The sequence below is a fragment of the Oncorhynchus clarkii genome, chromosome 15 (assembly GCF_045791955.1).
Source record: "Oncorhynchus clarkii lewisi isolate Uvic-CL-2024 chromosome 15, UVic_Ocla_1.0, whole genome shotgun sequence".
Lineage (NCBI taxonomy): Eukaryota > Metazoa > Chordata > Actinopteri > Salmoniformes > Salmonidae > Oncorhynchus > Oncorhynchus clarkii.
The window spans coordinates 31,181,158-31,201,998 of record NC_092161.1 but is presented as its reverse complement, the minus strand read 5'-3'; the positions used below and the strand labels follow the sequence as shown (position 1 = coordinate 31,201,998).

The window sequence follows — 20,841 nt, the reverse complement described above, 5'->3', positions numbered from 1 at the left end:
CGGTTTTAGGCCTACCTTAGCATTTGCTTTAACTGGCGTGTTATGTCCAGTATTTTTGCCGTGGGTTTGAAAAGCAGAAGCCTATTTTCCAGGCTGGCTTCGTGATACCTAGGGATTTTTTTTGAGTTTTCCACAAGTTTAAGTAGATTCGCATCTGGAGTTGTTGGGCCGCTCGCCCAAGCAGAACCCTTACGGAATATCAACGTTTTTCACAGGCATTTACACGTCAATGTTTGATCTGAATCGCACTTAAAATCAAAGTCTACACAGTAAAATGGTTTTTTTCCCATTTCTTTCGGTTATTTTGGTAAATGACCATGATGCACCATAATGAAGCTGGACCTTCTGTTTGGATGAAGTAATCTAATAAAACTGATTGGCAAAGTATCACTCTACTAGGTTTCTTGATAACCTCTTTCTCTTTTAGTGCCCTTGTTTTTCTACTGCTTTAGAGGCGACAGATTCAGAATCAACAACTGTTTTGTTCATCAGGCAAGTTGAATTAGCTAAATATGTTTTTCTCTAAAAACAATAAATTACATTTTAGAATTCGGACAGGTAACCGATAGAGATTTGTCATAATAGACTGAAAACGCGGACTGAACGTCTTCTGATTGCAATACGTTCCATACACTTTCTGTTTGAATATGCTGAAACGTTGCCTGTGGTGAGATGTGAGATTTGTTCCATCTTTCTCAGCAGTGCGTTTATCAAGCCCCGACTCCCCGTGGGCAGGGTCGGTAAACACATCGGAGAGGAACGTCAGCTAGCAAAGACAGATGAGCTCGGACCCCATCCCAAACCCCGTCCTTCATCTTAATGCTGTCTGCTGCCAGACGATGCTAAATTTGCTGCAGTCTCACAGGTTTTCTCTTGCCCGCTCTTTGCTGATGCTGCAGGTTGATACTCATTTATTCAAAGGAAAACAGCAGGTGAAAACTTGCATTAAGTCTAATGCAAGGCGTTTGCTGTCTGTTGAACCCAGTGAAGCTATTTGTCTAAGTGCTAGCATATGGAATGGCAGTGATTTTGGTAGTAACATACGTCCACAAGCAGAAACACAATCATGGCCGCCTCACACCAGATGTCTGCCCCTTTATGATATTATGATGCGAGTGTCATTCCTGACTGAATAAGTACTTGACCACGTGACTCTGCTCCATCAAGTGAAAGTCCCAGGGGTGCCTCACTTCACAGCCATGCCTTGGATCAAGCACCAAACTGGGTCATAGCTAGCAGCTGATGAGGTTCTGGGGTTATGGAGTTGGATGGCTGTCTAGAGGGATTACACTCTATGTAAACACACCTGGCCCAGCAGTATGTGGACCAGTAGGTTCTGACTAGGTGTTTCTCCACCACGCTGTCAGCAACGTCTGTCCTCATTGGGCCATCAGCCAACATAGTCAGTCATGTCAGATCTCGTTGGGATTTGAGGCTAGATCAAACCCTGTTAGAGGACTTCTCATATCAGGTCATATTTGGAGTTGGAGCGTTGGATAAGATAAAACGCTTCCCTGGGATAAAGTTATTGGAGGTGTGTGTGTGTGTGTGTGTGTGTGTGTGTGTGTGTGTGTGTGTGTGTGTGTGTGTGTGTGTGTGTGTGTGTGTGTGTGTGTGTGTGTGTGTGTGTGTGTGTGTGTGTGTGTGTGTGTGTGTGTGTGTGTGTGGTTCTTGCAGGAGTGTGTGTGTAGCAGGGGGTGTAGCGCCTTCCTCCTCCAGAATTCTCTGCAAGCATCCCAGGGTGGTTTAGCTTCAATCAACCAATGAATCTGTCAAAGTAATTGCCACCGCTGAAGACTTTAAGATGATGCCCCAAAGGCTAAGCACTTTTAGGAGAACCTCGACCCGAAGATAGGCAGTAGGCAACCACAGGTAGATCTAAGTGGCGGATTCATATCTCGTTAGGAGGAGAGATTTTGGAGTTGGGTTACTACATCACGTCATCTGATGTTCAGACTGGGAGGTGTCCTTTTTTTTGTAGTTTGTATAATTGCGTTTGTATAATTGCGGTCGATGTGATAAGGGATTATCTCCTTCTAAATCTCATATTACATGAATCAACTTCTCCCAAACTGCTTAGTGACCTCATCGTGAACCAAATCATTTCCTTGATGAAGGTGGAGGATAGTTTCAAATGTTGTTTCCTTTTTGCGCAAAATGGAGGGTAAACACTTTATTGGCCGCAGGAGGAGTGAATTTTGAGAAAACGTTGTGATGTGTGAGAGCACCTTATCGGTCCACACTTAAAACGAACCCAAGATAAGCCCATACCCATTTTACAAATAGTCCAAGGGGTTTGCGTTCCTCTTGGTTGCAGTTGAAATAGCTCTGTCAGCTCGTAATGGCCACATTTTAATGACTCGTGCCAGGAAAAGTGACAGGCCAGCAGAAAACGGTGTAATAGGTTGGAGAGTCTCATAGTTCAACTAATAATGATTTTTATCATCACATAGCATTTTCCCTCTTTACCTTAACCCTTTATTAGTAATTCAACATCCTGCCAAATACAATAATCCTTGGAATGAAAATGAGTTTGACTGAAGCTGTTATTTTAAATGCTGAAAAAGCTTACAAAAACATGATGAGATACACAGTGGAGTTCTATACTGGTAATGTACTGTGGTTAAGAAACAGTTTTAATTGGACGGGAGAGAAGGAAACAGGACTGGCATGAAGACAGCCATATTTGTTTGACTGATGGTCGTTTTCTCTCTCTTTCAAAATGTCATTAGTTATTTCCAGTGTATGTATTCATGTAATTATTAATAATAATTTATTTTTTGGCAACTTTAGTCTTCCACACTCTTTTGTCATTCTGTTGTTGGATTATGGTGGAGAATTCCGTATGGCATCAGCATTTAAAGGTGTTTATAGGGGCCTATATGCTGGATATGACAGGGATTATTCATATATGAAACATGCACTTCTTATTCTATGGTGGTGTGGGCTGGGCTATAAGCGAATGGAAAATCTGCCAAGACATGAAATTTGTGTTTTTGGATGGCGCAGAGAGAAGCCCTCTATAAGAGAGTAAGTAAATGTGGCTCATCCAGATAATGGATTGGAGTTGGAACATACTGGACCAGCATCAACTGTTGGCTTGAATTCTTTAATTGCATATTTATTAGTTAAATTTAAATAAAAAATAATGATTCATCATTGTCAATGTCTTTGAATACATGGTCGTCAAACACACACACACACACACACACACACACTAACACACACACACTCAACCTTATCCCCTCATCAAACTCCACCAGATCACTTGTGAAGTAATTTGTTGACCCCCCCTCGCCTCCCGTCCTATCTCCTCCCCCTCCAGTAGGGGTAAGGCAAATATTTCTCTCCCCTCCCACAGAGAACACACACCAGCCTCCACTGACACTCTCGGCTTCTATTACCCACTTCACCCTCTCACTGTTTACATTCCATTGCAAACATTGTCCTCTCCCCCCTCTGAGCAAACGTTGGCTCAAGCACTGACACGGCTCTAACTCTAACTTTATAGACACGAGACCGGTCTGGTCTGGTCAGGTCAGGTGTGTGTGAAAGGACACACTGTCTGAACACACAGAAACCAGTTGTCTGGATACATGCGTGATCCCTTTGTCCGTCAATCTACAGCTCTCTATATGCTCATAGGCAAATATACGGTCTCGAAAATAAAGGTGCAATTTGGAACCAAATAAGGTTCTTGAGAGCGATGCCATAGGAGAACCATTTTAAAGTCTCTGAAGAACCATACATGGGATAGTTCTTTAAAGAACCATACAAAAACCAAACCAGAAATGTTTTTGACCCTCCAGGACCGGAATTGAACAGCCCTGCTGTAGGGTTTTAAGCTTGAATTGATTATTTCCCAGGGTGCCTTTCGATTGAAGTTACTGTGTTTGCTAGCAAAGGAGACATGGTTGTTGCATTCATTAATGTACAGTCCTGTGGCCTTCACCAAGGCAGATCCACAGTAAATGTTTTGTCATTCAAATGTAAATATTTAAAACAATTCATATTTCACAAGGCCTTCTTTAGTTTTAACCTATTTCAGTGGCGTGAAGCTCATGGTTTACAGGCCACATTAGGCCTGCAAGTCACATTGTGATGGCATGCAAAGTGGTGTGTAATTCCTATTGGAATCCAACTAGAGTGGGGATAAATGTGAATGTTTTTATTCACCTGCAACCTGCGCTCAGAATGACTGCCAGGGTTGGGAAGATTAAGATATGAGAGTACTTGAAACATCTAAACTGGAACAACCATTTCAGCAACGGGTGCAATAAGTCCAAGTAAAAGATTGCTATAGTTTAGAAAAATTTATGATATTTATATTTGAGTAGAATAAGTTTAATTCATCAATCAATGTACATGCAAAAACAGATATTGAAACAAACAATTCAAAAAATCAACCTGCAATTGAGCATGCTGGGATATATGATAATAATGGCCGTGGTTTTGGTTCAACTCTGGCTAATAACACCAACACTGGGGTTAATTTACACCATTGAATGTTAATTTAACTCTTGAATCAACACTAGAAATGTTACTCTGAAAAATCAACACCAGTTAACACTGGCCAATTTGTTGTGAGCTATGAATGGGACACACCTGCAGGTTTCCGTACATTTCAAGAACCGTTTAGAATTCTGAAGAACCGTAGATGCCACGTCAAGAACCCCACGCTTCACTCAAAGGTTCTTTATCGGGCAAGAGTTCTCCAAAGAACCTGAAGTGTACTTTGTCCCTATGACAAGACAGAGTGGAAAACAGCCTGAAGAACCATGTGAGAGCAAACACCTGCTTTTAGAAGTGTTTATTCTCCATGTTTGAAGGAACCTGTTTAGAATGGCCATTTGTCTCGGCTAATAGTGGGTGAATCCTCTCAGTGGCTAGAGGGCTCACAGATCTAGGATAAGCTTACCCTTCCCAGTCCTAACCTTAACCATGGTGGAAAAAAATACAAAACCTGACCTCAGATAAGCTTTTTACCCTTTTTCTCCCCAATTGGTAGTTACAGTCTCGTCCCATTTCTGCAACTCCTGTACGGACTCGGGAGAGGCGAAGGTCGAGAGACATGCGTTCTCCCCGAAACACGACCGTGCCAAGCCGCACTGCTTCTTGACACACTGCTCGCTTAACCCGGAAGCCAGCCGCACCAATGTGTCGGAGGAAACACCGTACAACTGGGGACCGAAGTCAGCTTGCAGGCGCCCGACCCGCCACAAGGAATCCGGGCTGTAGTGACACCTCAAGCACTGCGACGGAGTGCCTTAGACCGCTGAATCACTCAGGAGGCCTCCTCATATATACAGATGAAACGAGCTGAAGAGCGTCCCTATGATAATCAGAATGAGTGTCTAATTAATGAGCTGGTGAACATTGTGATAAGCCCTTGATGTGCCCTTCCTATTATGCTGGTTTAATTGGACATCTATTTGCCTTCGCTTCTTTCCATCCTTGTTTTGAGTATTTACCTCTGTCTAAAATGGCAGCCTATTCCCTTTATAGTGTCCTACTGTTGACCAGGGCCCAAAAGGTTATCGGGAATATGCTGCCATTTGGGACACAAGCGTTGTGTTTCTGAGAACTGGGGAGCTGCCTCTGCTCTTATGAAGTCGTTAATTAAGATAAGTCTTTAGATCGACGTTTGGGTATTAAACAACAGCTAATCCCAAAAAATACAGTATGGATGAAATTCTGCCACCGTAAATCGTTTTTCAGAAAAAGACGAAAAAGCTTTGGACCTCTTCCTCAGATGTTGTCTTTTCATGTTGTACTCTGTCCTCGTCAGTGATCATACGCTAATAACTCATTATCACAGTGGGATTCATAATTACCCTGACAGGCCTCCATGGCTCCATCGCAAATGGCACCCTATGGGCCCTGCTCAAAAATAGTGCACTATATAGGGAATTGAGTGCTATTTGGGAAGCACCCCATATTACACTCTCCGCTCTTCTTGAAAGCGTTTCCTGGGCTTACTTACTGTTTACATTGCTGCCGCCATAGCATGAAATACACAGGAAGTTAGTGTAATTCTGGGTTATTCTGGGGCTTTTCAGCTACCTGAGTTACTCAGAGAGTTGGAGGAAACTGGCCCACTGTCTCTCTTTGTGGGTTGTTAGCCTGTTATGACAACACTCAACGCTTGCGTCACAAATGGCACCCTATTCCCTATATAGTGCACTACTTTTGACCAGAGCCCTATGGCTCTCCCTAAAAATTGCAATATCGAGTCTTGTCCATATAAACATAAATATAGCTTCAGATGAAGAGTGTGAGTGAGAGTGATATGTTTAATGCTTTTTTTTTTTTTTTTTTACAGTGTAGTGTGTAGATCAGTGAAGGCACAGCATCAATTCTGGAACATGGGGAATGGGATTGGGTTGGAGTGTGACAGAATTCCCAGCTCTGAATCAACAACTGTCCTCGAGAAATGGGTTTTGCCACATGATGATTTAGTCCATGACTTTAATACGAAAAGTTATGCTCAAAATTATGGATATGACCTACAAAGCCAGACTGCAACTATCTACTTATAAATGCCTTTAATCCATCCTCTTCTGAGTAATTGCTCCACACTTTGAGGGTGATTGAGGTATATTTTGAAAGGTTATGTTTAGATTTAGAGGTGAGAAAGTAGAGGCAGGAGTAGTGATAGGAAGTGAGGTATTATACGGCTTGTCTGAGCCATAACGCCCCATAGGGCAGGAGCCTCCTACTGTATGTTTCTGTAGCATGAGCCAGCATGATGTAAAAGTACACCCCCTGGACAGGACACAAGTATGTTTCAGAATCGGAAAGGAAGAGTTGATGTTTTTACCCACCTCTGGTGATACCCACAATGCACTGCACACACCCAGAATCTTCCTCTACCCAGGGCTGCCTTCTGAGTTACGCAACCCCGTTGGTGTAAGTGCAGTATTTTCTTCCTCTCTTCCCCACTCATAACTTCCAAAACCGTTTTCCATTGTTTTGCTGATGTTCGGTCGGGGTGAAGATCTTTCAGGAGACTTTGTGAAGTCGGATGACATTTTCTGCTTTCAACTCGCTGTGTGAATTGAATTTGGGAAAGGTTTGTTTCTCATATTGAAGATCTCATTTTGTCAGATCTCAGCAGGTCCGCTAAGGCTCGGGAATAATAAAAAGTGGCTTAAATTAAATCCATTTACCTAGATCAAATATTGTATTTGATATCAAACGGAGAGTGTGGAAATCTGTAGATATTGAAATAAAAGTATCATCCAGGCTAAAGTCAGATACTGAAAAAAGCTTGGCTTAGATTTGTCCTTAACTTTCTGAGCTCACTTCCCCTAGTAAAATACTTTGCTGAGAGATGTGACGATACACTGAAAAACATTTCGGTTATTTAATGGTTCTTCCTCAGCTTTTAAGGTTCCTTGGGGAACACTTGCCTGATAAAGAACCTTTGAGTTAAGTGTGGGGTTCTTGAGAATTCGAAAAGGTTATTGAAATGTAAATGCAGCCTGCGGATGTGTCCCTTTCATAGCACACAACAAATTGGCCAGTGTTATCTAGTGTTGATTTCTCAATGTAACATTTCTAGTGTTGATTCAATAGTTAAATTAACACTGTAAAGAGTTCAATTGACACTCAGGGGTGTAAAACAACTTCAGTGTGGTGTTATTAACCAGAGTTGAACCAAAACCTCGACCATCATTATCATATTTCTCAGCGTGCTCTATTGCAGGCTGATTTTTAGAATTGTTTGCTTCAATATCTATGTACTTGCATGTACTTTGATTGATTCATCTATTCAAATATAAATATCATACATTTTTCTAAACTATTTCAATCAGTTACTTGTACTCGTTGCACCCTTTGCTGAAAGTGTTGTTCCAGTTTAGATGTTTAAAGTAGTCTCACATCAGTCTTCCCAACCCTGGCAGTCATTCTGAATGTTGTGGATGGTTAACTGTACTATGAGGCCACTCTGTGAGTGTAAAACTAGACCCTCAAAAGAAAGGCTTCATGAAATATGTATTAACGTCAAACTACTTTAATGACAACATTCACTTATGATCTCACTTGGTGAAGGCCACAGGGCTGAAAATGAATGAATGCAACAACCATGTCTCTGTCACTAGCAAACACAGCCATGGTTGGTACTTGTAACTCTAAAATTCACCCAAAAGGCAACCCTGGGAAATATGCAAACAAGGCTTTTCATCCTACATCAGGGATGTTCAATTCTGGTCCTGAAGGGTCGAAACATTTCTGGTTTTGGATTTTTTGTAAGGTTCTTCAGAGACCCTAAAATTGGTCAACTATGGCATTGCTTTCAATAACCTTTTTTGTTTCCAACTTGCACTTACATTTTTAAGAGTGTAGGCTGATGCTTAATTCCCACTTGTTTCTGTCTATCCTCCTAAGATATTCCTCTCAGCTTGCACCTTGAAAGTCAAGGCCACAGAAAATTCCAGGGAATTGCAACCCTTTCCATTGGTTTGTATAATGGCAGGAAGAGAGGAAGTGGCTCCAAAAAACGTAAACAATCCATCCAAGTGTTGCACAGAGATACAGACAGAGAGAGAGAGAGGTCTCTAAAGGTTCATTCCTCCTGCCTTTTCTCTTGCGTCTCTCAAGGCTTTTGTTCGAAGTTTCCTTCCTTCCCTTCCCATCTGCTTTTCCTCCCAGGAGTTCTATGTCCTTCCCACCAGAAGCACAACAACAATGCCCTGCTTCGTTTTCACCACTGCGGTCATGGTCCTAGACCACTGGAGCCACTGGGCTAGAGCACATGCTAAAGCCATTAGGAGGTGGATGACCACAGCCCAACCACAAATGGACCGCAAATGACATCTCATTCTCTCAGGTTGAACCCTAGGGAACTGAAGAACTGTTGAACTGTATTAGCTGATGGCATCGGGAGAGAAAATACTTCCTTAGGAACAGTACTGTAGTGTGTGTGTGTGTGTGTGTGTGTGTTTGTGCATGCGTGCGTGTGTTATTGTATGCTTGTGCGTGCACTGGTGGTGTGTGTCTGACACAGATATCCCAGACTCTGACCTCACCGAAACAGAACTATGGAACTATGGATCCACCCAAGGTGGGGACTGTTTTGGCGTTTGCACTGATGAAAACTTGACTTAACTCTCAACCTGACTGCGTCATTGTCTATCCATTCCCTAGACACCCACCCAACCAAACGACTGTATCTATTTTAATGACCGTTTGAATGGGAAGCAGAGACAATCTGAGTCTATCTGACTCTTATTCTATGAGCGGAAATGAAGTTATGAATCAGTATTAACCTCTGTCAGTTTGAAATGAACTCCTGCTAAAACCAGCAGCCACTCAATATCTATTAGTGGCTGACATATGGATGGCAGGAACGGGCTAGAGACTGTGCTTTGATGGACTTAGACAATGTCTGCCTCCCAAGTCACACCCTTATTCCGTTACATAGAGGAAATGCGTTGCCATTTGGGAGGCAACCTCTGCCAGCATGGTGATCATGATGAAAAGCTCTCTGTGGAGAAGCATAATGACTTTAATTAAAGACACTTTCTCAATCTACATTTATAGACTCTCTTCCTCCCAAGTATTGATGAGACCCAGTTAGAAGAACTCAATATAACTATATAATTCAGGGCCTGTATCCACCAAGCATCTCAGACTGAGTGCTGATCTACAATTGGTTTTGCCTTTCACACCGCGTGCACACACAAACACACACACACACACAAATCGGATATGGCTGTCCATCCCCCAAAAATGAAATAAATAAATACAATTGGAATGAAAAAGCCAGGGGATACAAGCGCTAGGTGCCCACTGCCCAGTCTCTACTCAGAAGGCCACTGTGTGTGTGTGCGTGCATGTGTGTGCGTGTGTGCGTGCAAGTTTGTCTGTTTGCTATAGCCCTGTGAGGTAGAGACCCGACTGCTGATCTTGGGACATAATCAGGAGCCAACCATCTGTGGTTGCCAGGGTTTCCTCTCCCTGCCTCAGCCTGCGGAAGAGACTTATGATCTGTGAACCATATTTTAATGAAACCTCCATAAGAGAGATGGACAGCCAGGGGACTTAATCGATCTGACACCCCTGCTGTGTCATCCTTCTCTTGGCATGGGAGAGGAAATGTGCTGGGTGGATAAATGGTATGGCTTGGGTCCTGCATTTCAAAGGACTAATAAACACCCAATGAGCTGGGAAGAGATTTGAAGAAGTGTCTGGAAGAGAAATGAGGGAGAGGAGAAGAGGGGTGCTTCTGCTCAGCCCCAGTGTCTGTGAGCGTGACGGCCCTCCCAGCATTACATCACTGACATGCCTCAGCACTGATGACATCGTCTAACTGGGAGGGGCTCTGCGATTGGATGATGTCATCAGGAGCCAATCAGATCGCTGCTATCCGGGGTACTGTCGGCTAGCCGCTGTGCCCACAGTTCTGAAGCAGTTAGAATCACCCATCTCTCACTCTCTCTCTCTCTCTCTCTCTCTCTCTGTCTCTCTCTCTCTCTCTCCCCCTCTCTCTCTCTCTCTCCCTCTCCCCCTCTCTCTCCCCCCCCTCTCTCTCTCTCTCCCCCCCCTCTCTCCCCCCCCCCCCCCTCTCTCTCTCTCTCTGTCTCTCTCTCTCTCTCTCTCTCCCCCTCTCTCTCTCTCTCTCCCTCTCCCCACTCTCTCCCCCCCCTCTCTCTCTCTCCCCCCCCCCCTCTCTCTCTCTCTCACAAGCTTCAGCCTTTTGTCTTTTTTGCCTCTGCTATTTTTAGTCTCTTTAGTTTTTTTCCAAACAAGTGGGCTTATATTAGACCCCCTAGCTGCCTCTAGCCTGTTGCCAAGAGTGTAACTGTAGCCTCCCCTCACCAACTGAGCATACAATGCTGTAAATATGTCTCAGAGGATGAGCATTTAGCTAATTTAATAACACAAAGCAAGAATATGTTGCTCTGTGCACACAAACAGGCCTGGACTCTTTTTACAGGCTCCTCAGTTCAATGCTGAGGAGCCTGCCTATTGAGACCCTAATGTTATAATGGATCTGAGTTACATAGACCAACGTCGTGACGAGCTGCAGTATTTCTTGAATGGTGGGTTGAGTCTTTTTCCTGTGCCCTGAGCCTGCAGGGTCCTAGAGAGATGGTGGATCAAAAAGATGAGTCACAAGATAAAACGTTTAGGGAACACTTTACATTTAGGTAGACTTTATAAAGGATGCCTTATTGTAAAGTGTTACCAACGTTTATATGAAGTATCTCGCTGACACGCCTATGTCCCTAACACTGGAGGGCGCTACCCATATAGGAGGAACTGTCATAGTTCAGCGGCGTAAAATCAGTCATTGCCACTGCAGCAGTGTGGTGAGCCATTAACTCCCTCTCATTCCTCTCCCTCTCTTCCTCTCTCTCTCCCTTCGTACATCACACGATCTCATTCCTGCATGGCTGTGGATTCTGCCTGTGTCTCAAATGGCTATTCCCTTATTTACACTCTTGGCACATTTTTTTTCCATCTAGAACTTAAAAGGTTCCTTTGGCTGTCCCGATAGGAGAACCCGTTGAAGAACCCTTTTTGGTGTCCACAGAGGGTTCTACATGGAACCCAAAAGAGTTCTACGTGGAACCAAAATGGGTTCGACCTGGAACCAAAAAGGGTTCTCCTATTGGGACAGCCAAAGAACCCTTTCAGAATCCTTTTTTTCTAAGAGTGTAGTGCAAGGGTATCAGACCCATTGCACGGAGGGCCAAGTTTCTGCGCGTTTTTGTTTTTTCCTTTCAATTAAGACCTAGACAACCAGGTGAGGGGAGTTCCTTACTAATTAGTGACCTTAATTCATCAAACAAGTACAAGGGTGGTGCGAAAACCCGCTGACACTTGGCCCTCTGTGGAATGAGTTTGACACATGTGGCGTAGTGGAATAAATAAGTGGGTAACACTTTACTTGACACCAAGCGTCATAAGTTATGACACGGTCATAACCATGTCATAATATGTCATAACAGCGGACATAACTGTCATGACACACATATTTAGACCTGTTGTGACATACAGTATATTGCATTATTTTATGACTGGTTATGACACCTACATAAGGTGCATTCGGAAAGTATTCAGACCCCTTAACTTTTTCCTAAATTTGTTACATTACAGCCTTATTCTAAAATGGATTAAATAGTCTCCCCCCCTCATCAATCTACTCACAATACCTCATAATGACACAGCAAAAACAGGTTTTTAGAATATGTTGCAAAAGTCTTCAAAAACAAAATGGAAATATCACATTTATATAAGTATTCAGACTCTTTATTCAGTACTTTGTTGAACACCTTTGACAGTGATTACAGCCTTGAGTCTTCTTGGGTATGACGCTACAAGCATGGCACACCTGTATTTGGGGAGTTTTCTCATTATTTTCTGCAGATCCTCTCAAGCTCTGTCAAGTTGGATGGGGAGCGTCGCTGCACAGCTATTATCAGGTCTCTCCAGAGATGTTAGATCGGGTTCAAGTCCGGGGTCTGGCTGAGCCACTCAAGGACATTCAGAGACAAGTCCCGAAGCCACTCCTGTGTTGTCTTGGCTGTGTGCTTAGGGTCGTTGTCCTGTTGGAAGATAAACCTTCGCCCCAGCCTGAGTTCCTGAACTCACTGGAGCAGGTTTTTTTTATCAAGGATCTCTCTGTACTCTGCTCCGTTCATCTTTCCCTCAATTTTAAAAAGTCTCCCAGTCCCTGCCGCTGAAAAACATCCCCGCATAATGATACTGTCACCCCAATGCTTCACCGTAGGGATGGTGCCAGGTTTCCATCAGATGTGACGCTTGGCATTCAGTCCAAAGAGTTCAATCTTAGTTTCATCTAAGGGTCTGAAGCTTTCCGGTAAATTTCCAGAATTGTTGCACAATTTTTCCATGGGAAGTTAAGCCTGGGAGTTTTGCTTAAATTCATCAAAAAAGATAGCTTGTAACAGTGAACCTTTTTTTGTGGGATACACATAAGGCAATTCTAGGTCTTGTAGCATATTTTTGCTAAACTATCCCCAATTCAATTGAACTGCAACCCTCTGCATGCACAGTGCATTCTTCCATCACATGTGCAGTGCACTCTTCCATCACATGTACAGCTGATTCTCAAGATCTTGCACACTGATGAGATGCTATTGAGCCCACACTACTACATTGTCTGAGCCAAGGACTACATGCTTTCTGGTTAGTTTGAACAATTTCTGCTAGTTAGTTTTTCTTACGTAGTCACAGAAATGCTGATGAATGTCTTGCTTGAGCTGTGTATGCAACTGGTTCACCTTTGATGCTCACAGGCAATGTGTATTGGAAGAGATTTGTTTTATCTACTCATTTGCTGGATGCAGAGTTCAACAGAGTTAGAGTGAAGGTCAAACAAATCATAGAGAAAGCAAACTGAATTGCAATCATCTCTGATGGTTGGTCGAATATTCATGGGCAAGGAATAATTAACTACATCATCTCTTCCCCTCAACCAGTATTCTACAAGAGCACAGACACAAGGGACAACAGACACACCAGTCTCTACATTGCAGATGAGCTGAAGGCAGTCATCAATGACCTTGAACCAAATAAGGTATTTGCACTGATGACAGACAATGCTGCGAACATGAAGGCTACTTGGTCTAAAGTGGAGGAGTCCTACCCTCACATCACACCCATTGGCTGTGCTGCTCATGCATTGAATCTCAAGTACAAGTACATCATGGCACTGAAAACAATGGATACACTCTATAAGAGAGCCAAGGAAATGGTTAGGTATGTGAAGGGTCATCAAGTTACAGCAGCAATCTACCTCACCAAGCAAAGTGATAAGAATAAGAGCACCACATTGAAGCTGCCCAGCAACACCCGTTGGGGTGGTGTTGTCATCATGTTTGACAGTCTCTTGGAGGGGAAGGAGTCTCTCCAAGAAATGGCCATATCACAGTCTGCCGATATGGACAGCCCCATCAAGAGGATCCTCCTGGATGATGTATTTAGGGAGAGTGGTAAGCAGCCGGAAACTCCTGAAACCTATAGCAGTAGCCATTGCACGGATTGAGGGAGACAATGCCATCCTGTCTGATGTTCAGACTCTGCTTGCAGATGTAAGTGAAGAAATCCGTAGTGCCCTGCCCACATCACTCTTGCTCCAAGCAGAGGTAACTGCAGTTCTGTAATACATCAAAAAGCGTGAAGACTGAAGCCCATACACGCCTCAGCGTACATGTATGCTGGCAAGAGCATCCTGGCTGGTACAGAGATCAACAAGGCCTATGGTGTCATTACTACCATGTCTCGCTACCTTGGGCTGGATGAAGGCAAGGTTCTTGGCAGTCTGGTGAAGTACACTTCCAAGCAAGAACTTTGGGATGGAGATGCAATATGGCAGTCATGCCAACATATCTCATCAGCCACCTAGTGGGAGGGACTTTGGGATGGAGATGCAATATGGCAGTCATGCCAACATATCTCATCAGCCACCTAGTGGGAGGGACTTTGGGATGGAGATGCAATATGGCAGTCGTGCCAACATATCTCATCAGCCACCTAGTGGGAGGGACTTTGGGATGGAGATGCAATATGGCAGTCGTGCCAACATATCTCATCAGCCACCTAGTGGGAGGGACTTTGGGATGGAGATGCAATATGGCAGTCATGCCAACATATCTCATCAGCCACCTAGTGGGAGGGACTTTGGGATGGAGATGCAATATGGCAGTCGTGCCAACATATCTCATCAGCCACCTAGTGGGAGGGACTTTGGGATGGAGATGCAATATGGCAGTCATGCCAACATATCTCATCAGCCACCTAGTGGGAGGGACTTTGGGATGGAGATGCAATATGGCAGTCGTGCCAACATATCTCATCAGCCACCTAGTGGGAGGGACTTTGGGATGGAGATGCAATATGGCAGTCATGCCAACATATCTCATCAGCCACCTGGTGGAAGGGACTTTGTGGATCTGAGGTTCTTTCCCCTGTTGCCTCCATCATCCTCCAAATCCCACCAACATCAGCCGCCTCAGAGCACAACTGGTCCTTGTTTGGGAACACACACACAAAAGCACGCAACAAGCTGACCAATACAAGGGTTGAAAAATTGGCAAATTTGAGGCTTTTTGAGCCGGACTACGAGCCATCCTCAACAAGGTTGGAAAGCGACAGTAAAGATGAGGCCTCAGAGTCTGATGTTCAAGATGTGGACATTGAGGAGGTCCAGGGAGAAGACATGGAAACCTGAGAGGAAGACAACCAAAGCTTTAGTTTCTAGACTATCATTTTACAGATGTATGTTGAAAATGTTTTTGGGAGATGCGATGGATGATTGGGGATCATTCAATATTTCCTTTCTTTTGTTGTTCAGTGAAGTCATTCCATGTGAAGAGTCAACTAATTTAATTAAAGTTAAATTCCTAACTAATTTTTTTATTTATTTCTATTGGAAGGATTTAATTATTTGCAATTATGTCTACTTATGATAAGGTACATGGTTTATGTTTCTGTCTCCATATGATATACCAAATATATCTAATGCAAAAAACATCTACATTTAAATATTAATTTTCATATATTTCCGTTAATTCCCAAATATTCCCTTTAATTCCCACGGAAAATTTCCACCTCTGAATATTCCCCAAAATGTGCAACCCTAGTTTCATCAGACCAGAGAATCTTGTTTGTCATGAGTCTGAGTCCTTTAGTCCTTTAGCTTTTTTTCTCTGACATGCTCTAACTGTGGTACCTCATATAGACAGGTGTGTGTCTTTCCAAATCATGTCCAATCAATTGTATTTACCACAGGTGGGCTCCAATCAAGTTATAGAAACATCTCAATGTTGATCAATGGAAACGGGATGCACCTGAGTTCAATTTCGAGTCTCATAGCAAAAGGCCTGAATACCTATGTATATACTGTTTTAGAGCTTTGCAAAAATGTCTAAAAACCTGTTTTCACTTTGTCATTATGGGGTATTGTTTGTAGATTGATGTGTATTTTTATTTATTTCATCCATTTTAGATGTGGAGAACGTCTGAATACTTTCCGAATGCACTGTCAAAACCCACCGCACAAGGCAATACTGTCAACGGTATGGTTAGGTCGTTACTGCGCACAAATTGATGTCAGACATGCACCTACCCCAATGCTCTGTTACTAATAACTGGGATGAATGCAGGAGCAGGACCAGACTGATGTAAGGGCATGTACGTGACAGGCCTATCTGGCTTATGTGGTGATAATGCTTATTTTTCCTCCCCAATTTCGTGGTATCCATTTGGTAATTACAGTCTTGTCTCATGGCTGCAAATCCCGTACGGATTCGGGAGAGGCGAAGGTTGAGAGCCGTGCGTCCTCCGAAACGCAACCCAACCCAACCAAGCCGCGCTGCTTACGTCGTCCCATGGGTCACCCGGTCGCGGACCTGGACTCGAACCCAGAATCTCTAGTGGCACAGCTAGCAATTCGATGCAGTGCCTTAGACCTCTGCGCCACTCGGGAGGCCCCTGTCATAATGCTTCTTGGCAGTGTCATAAAGTGTATTTCCTTAGTCCAAGTAAATTGACACAGAATGGTCATACGGCTTCTTGACAGTGTCGTATAATGTATTTTATACAAGTTATTTCAAATATGATAAAAAAAAATAAAAAATAACCACAAAGGATTTAATAAACAAACTTTCAAACGGAAGGTAACTTCTTGGCCGGGAAAAAAATAATTTGAATAAATGTGGGTTTTGACACTTTTACGTAGGTGTCATAACCAGCCATAAAATAACACAATATATGTCACAACAGGTGTAAATATATGGGTTATGACAGTGTTACGGCCATTTTATGGCAGCTTATGACAAGTTACGCCAGCTGTTATGACATGTTATGACATGGCTATGACCGTGTCGTAACGTGTTATGACACTGGGTGTCAAGTCGAGTGTTACCAAGAAGGGTACCGTGTAGGTCTAGGGAATGTGATGCCATTTGGGACGAAGCCTCTTGCTCTGCTGTGGTGAGCCAGTGAAAGTCTGTGGTGACTCCCGCTCTTTCCTCCTCTGTTGGGAACAAAGCTACCTTTTTTCCCCCTTCTATCATTTTGCCCTCTTTAGGCCTCTATCACTTACATAGAGGTTTTATGTGGTTGTGTGAATTGTGCACATGTTTCATGTTGATACTCTCTTGCATGGCCCACCTGTGGGGTTTTAGAAGGGACACAGGTTTTGTGATTTAGAACACCCACGCTTGCTGTGTAAACTTGGGCTGCTATTCAAGGTGTGTTTGGTTTCTCTAACCTTAGGCTGTTGTTGGTGGAGACTTTCACCCCCAAGGCTACAAATCAATGTCTCTGCAGGGGAGGGATTTAGTCAGGAGACATGCCTGCATGTATGCCGAACCTCCAACCGACTAAAGTGCTTGTTTTATAATCCTCAGTTTCACAACTCTGAATCCCATTTCGAATCACTGCGTTGATAGTTGTGGAATGTACTGGGGTTCGTTTACAGACCTGCCTCCTTCCATGTTTGAATAGTGCTCAGGAATCCCTCCTACTGGAGCTGGGCAGCCAACCACCACGCACACTCTCAGCCTCAGCCCCACCCTCAGAAGGTTTTACATGCTAAACAGTCCTCATCTCACCAGACCTGACCAACTCTGTGGCCTTGAGGTTAGAGTGTCTGCTGTAAGGTTAGAAGTTTGATCCCCAGCCGAGTTATACCAAAGACTGTTAAAATGGGACCTGGTGTGTCTCTGCTTGGCACTCAGCATTAAGGGGATAGATTTTGGGGTATGGCCCTGCGATAAACTAGCGTCCTGTCCAAGGGGTTAACTTGTACATTAAGCTGCCTCACACTACAGAAACAGGAGCTAGGCTCAACGCCCTAAGAGCCGTTTCGGCTCACACTAGCCAGGGCTTGTGCTATGCTACTGACTTACTCACCAGACATAAACCTTATGGAGCTAAATAATTTCAGACCTTATGGAGCTTAATAACTTCAGTATGCGCCAGCCAACTCACCAACAAACCCCTGCCTTTATATCATGTACAGTCCCATACAAATACCAGGATACATATAATGAATCGTTGCCGTTTTAGTGCACTTTGGTATTTATCAACTGTTCAACAGACAGACAGACAGACAGACAGACAGACAGACAGACAGACAGACAGACAGACAGACAGACAGACAGGAGGGCAGACAGACAGGCAGACAGACAGACTGACTTATCGTAGCCTTGAGGATGCTCCGGGAGGGAGAGCTCAGTTAACCTTAGGAAGTTCTACATGAATTTGTATCATTTATTTCGTATTTCCACTGCACTGCTCGAGCTGTTAGGTTAAAAATGAACCTGGGGTTGCAAATGAGGTCTGTGCCTAGCGAATTCTACCCTGGTATGCCCAGAGGCGAGAGAGAGAGAGAGATGGAAGGAGAGATAGAAGAGGGAGGGAGAGCGAGCGAGACAGAGGAAGATTGAGAGAGAGAGAAAGGGAGAGTCAGAGGTGAGGCAAACGGTGCAGGGAATGAGTAATGGATGTCTGATTGACTGGCTGGCAAGTCATGGCCCCTAAGCTGCTTATCGCTATGGAGAGAGCCAGTTGCAGCGCATTCACTTTTTAATAAACCCGACTGCGAGGACAGTCATATTAAAACACAAATTAAAACAGAGCGAATATGCAAACTGTATAAACAACATGCACTGCCTACCACAGTGGCATAGATTATAAAGGGAAGCAACTGAAGTTAGTTTATATTTGTTTTGATTCGTTTACTGAGAAGCTCTTTGTCTTAATGAGTCTCTCTCTCTCTCTACCAATTCTCTTTTTCTCTATTGTGAGTTGATTCTTATATGGACAGAATTGGGCCTTCTGAAGTAAAAGAATTGGGCCTTCTGAAGTAAAAGGATCCCTCTGATGTGCCTCCTGTCTCTCGACCTTCATAGGTGTGTGTGGGGGAGAGCGAGCGAGAGATTGTCTCCTGCCAAAAGATAAGCGATAAGTTATCACCTAGAGCAAACAAGTCTGCTGTGGGACACCTTTTACAGTGTTATGATTGTTGACATGATACTTCTGGCCCAGCCTTTAGTGGACATCTGTGGACTGCTTGGCTGTGGCATGAAATGTGGAGACCCAAGCTATAGGCTTCTGTAGCCATGCACAAATGACAGTATGGCGCCAAACCTACCGAGTTGATTTATGATTTCTAGAATGTTTTGATTATAAGCCCAGACTTTTTATTCAGCGGGCGCAAGGGGACCACGCCTGCAAAGCTCCCGCGTGGCGCAGCAGTCTAAGGCACTGCATCTCAGTGCTAGAGGTGTCACTACAGACACCCCGGTTCGAAACCAGGCTGTATCACAACTGGCTGTGATTGGGAGTCCCATAGGGGGGGGATTAGTTCGGCACTGATTAGTACAGTCTTAAACCTCTCGGTAGTTCTTACCACGAGGTTCAACTACAATGACTACATGCTGTATTTTCAATAGGAAATCAGGGACGTGACCTTAAAATATGTCCATTTAGTAGGTATGACATCCCACTCTAATACTTCATATATAGGGCTCACTATCAGCGATACATGCAGAGACTGCTGTGTTAGTGGAGGTCTGGAGGCCGGGGCACAGCCCTGAGTGACTCAGACCCAGGAATGACTCTCTTAGACAGGGGGGTTGAGGGAGGACGTCCCAGACACAGCTGCTCCCAGACCGCGCCCCTCTTCTCCACTACGCATCAGAATGCTGTGAGCCTGTCCGTTAGATGGTGGGCAGGGGGGGAGACCAGCAGACGTCTGGACTGGGCCGTGTTAGTGAGGGCCTGAGGTAGGGGGGTGGGTTGGGTTGAGTTAGTCCACCCATGGCTGAGCAGAGAGGATTACTGTGAAGGGGAGGTTGTTGGTAATACTATGCACACATGCTCCAGTTCAGACTTACGCGTAGGCATGTGAGATGTTTGGTAAACTGGCTTTAGAGAGTTGAAGGAGAGCAATATAAGCACTTGGTCCAATGTCAGACCTGCCACACACACACATTACTTATACCCACACTCTCTCCACTTGTAATAACATTTCAGCCCATTTTTTCAACGTGATTGTAACTGTATTTCTTTTTCTTTTTTTATCGATTTGGTACTATTTTCACAAGTATGTGGTGCATTTTCACAACTCTTAGTACAAAACTACAAACTGGTCACACAGTCGTTCATTCAAACCCTGTCGATGTGCATTCATTTGCATTGTAAACATCTCTCACCACACAACCATTGCTTCAAAAAATGACTTTATTGTGAAATGTAATGAGAATGTTGGTTTAATCACCAAAACACAACATAATGATATCTTTTCAATTTAGTCATTTTAACTACCAGTTAATCCAATCGAAGACAATGCAAGATACATGTTTAAAATCTCCCTTGGAAGTGCTGAAAGTATACTCAGCAAAAAAAGAAATGTCCTCTCACTGTCAACTGTGTTTATTTTCAGCAAACTTAACGTGTGTAAATATTTGTATGAACATAACAAGATTCAACAACTGAGACATACACTGAACAAGTTCCACAGACATGTGACTAACAGAAATGGAATAATGTGTCCCTGAACAAAGGGGGGGTCCAAATCAAAAGTCACAGTCAATATCAGGTGTGGCCACCAGCTGCATTAAGTACTGCAGTGCATCTCCTCCTCATGGACTGCACCAGATTTGCCAGTTCTTGCTGTGAGATGTTACCCCACTCTACCACCAAGGCACCTGCAAGTTCCCGGACATTTCTGGGGGGAATGGCCCTAGCCCTCACCCTCCGATCCAACAGGTCCCAGACGTGCTCAATGGGATTGAGATCCGGGCTCTTCGCTGGCCATGGCAGAACACTGACATTTCTGTCTTGCAGGAAATCATG

The 20,841-nt window shown here is 43.9% G+C and overlaps 1 protein-coding gene across 10 annotated transcripts in view; it reads left to right on the top strand.

Annotated features, from left to right (window-relative positions):
- The window catches only part of LOC139367203 (sickle tail protein homolog), a 225,790-nt gene that overhangs the window by 111,061 nt on the left and 93,888 nt on the right, over positions 1 to 20,841 (top strand). The window lies entirely within an intron of this gene.